Below are 1,800 nucleotides of genomic sequence, written 5' to 3' on the forward strand. Positions count from 1 at the left end.
CACACACACACACACACACACACAAAACCACAAAACCAACCCCCTCCTTCTCTAACACTCTAAAGCATCACCCTGTATACATGAGCTTTGACTTTGTTAGCTTTCTCTAGTCTGCATCTGCTTTCCTTCCCAACACTAATACTATGCTGCCTCCTTCCATTAAGTGATGCAAGTACATTTTGCAACAATATAGATTTGAATTTTTTGTAATTTGAATTAATTTCTACAAAGAAAAAGCTTCTCTTAACATTTTATCCTATAGACGAGAGCCACCAACTTCTGGGGCAATTGTATAAAAACATGAGCAGCTCATTACTCATCTTTGACCCCAGTGGTGGTTGCACAGTTTCATTCACATTAACACATATTTTCCAAATGCATACACATAAATCTGGCTATGCACATGGGACCATCATGTGAGGCAAGGTTGGCTGCGTTGACTTGCACAATCACCTTGATGAATTGCCCTATGTAACAGCCTGCAGAAGACGATAGTCTCTATTGTTAAGTAGTGCTTCTCTGTGGAGACTGGTTATACTCTAAATGACCTACACACACAGCTAATACATGCACCACCACACACCCAAAAAAAGGCGACCCAGGAATAAATTACTCATGACCTTTATAGACATATTGTTTAAAATGCAGCATCCTGAGTGTGCTAGACATGCTAGAAAACACCCAGAGATGTTACAACGATAAAATCCCCTGCTGTACATGACCTATGAATGCACAAACAACTTTTAACACAGAAATGCTCTTGAGTGCAGGGGCAGGGTATATTTCCAGTGTGAATGGCCATTCATGTAAAAGGAAACCACAAAATGACCGTGTTTCCTCTCTGCTTCAGTGTTGAATTTGCATGTGCACATAAGCAACCCGGAAACATGCAGACCGCAAGGCAACAAAAAAAAGGTGTTTTTAGAGATTAAATATGAAAAGCATAAAATATGCAGCTAGCTCCCAGTATGGCAATGCTGCCTCTGACACAGGCTTTCTCTCCTCTGTTACCACTGCATGTTTTATTCAGGACTGATATTCTAAAAGCTGAAATAGAACAATCTATTTTTCCTTGCACTCCTCACTTCTGATTTGCTGATAAATATTTCAGAGGATTGTCAGAAAAGATAGAGAAACTCCACTCTGCAAGCTGGTGTCTGCCTCACCTTACCCTCCATCTCCCATCCGTCTTCCGTTTTACAAGACAGCTACGTGATTCTCGTGCAAGACTCACTTAAGTAGCAGATTTGCTTAATTTTCTACATGATTTAACAATTTGTGAAGTGAGTGTTCAGGGGTATGGGAAAGGAGTGAGAGGGGAGTCTTTGGCCCAGGAGTAGAGGAAAGTGGAAAGGGGGAAGAGGGGGAAAAAGAGATAAAGAAAGACACACTGCTGAACAGATAGGACACATGATATGAGTGGGGGAAAAATGTCCCCAAACATAACAGAACCAGAACAGACAGGACCCAACAGCAGATGTGGTTCTGCCTCACAATGATTTTAAGATTAAAACTTTACGTCAAACTTTACCTCTACATCTCTAAATGTATGTCACACTTAAAACAAGTGGAGCCAAAATTAGACTCCATTGATTTGCTTTCAGGATTAAAAAACGCATAATCTAAAAAACATGCAGCAAGCATGAACATGCAGGTAAGTAAATTATGGACACATGTGAGAGGCACACAGCCACTCCTGCTCTTTCCAGTCCCTCATGCCTATTTATACCTGACTGGAATGCCAGTGACTGACACACCACACACACACCACACACCACACACCACACACACACACACACA

The 1,800-nt window shown here is 41.3% G+C and overlaps 1 protein-coding gene across 4 annotated transcripts in view; it reads right to left on the bottom strand.

Moving 5' to 3' along the window:
• Nucleotides 1-1,800, bottom strand: part of slit1a (slit homolog 1a (Drosophila)) — an 88,206-nt gene that overhangs the window by 85,467 nt on the left and 939 nt on the right. The window lies entirely within an intron of this gene.

The sequence above is a fragment of the Etheostoma spectabile genome, chromosome 17 (assembly GCF_008692095.1).
Source record: "Etheostoma spectabile isolate EspeVRDwgs_2016 chromosome 17, UIUC_Espe_1.0, whole genome shotgun sequence".
Lineage (NCBI taxonomy): Eukaryota > Metazoa > Chordata > Actinopteri > Perciformes > Percidae > Etheostoma > Etheostoma spectabile.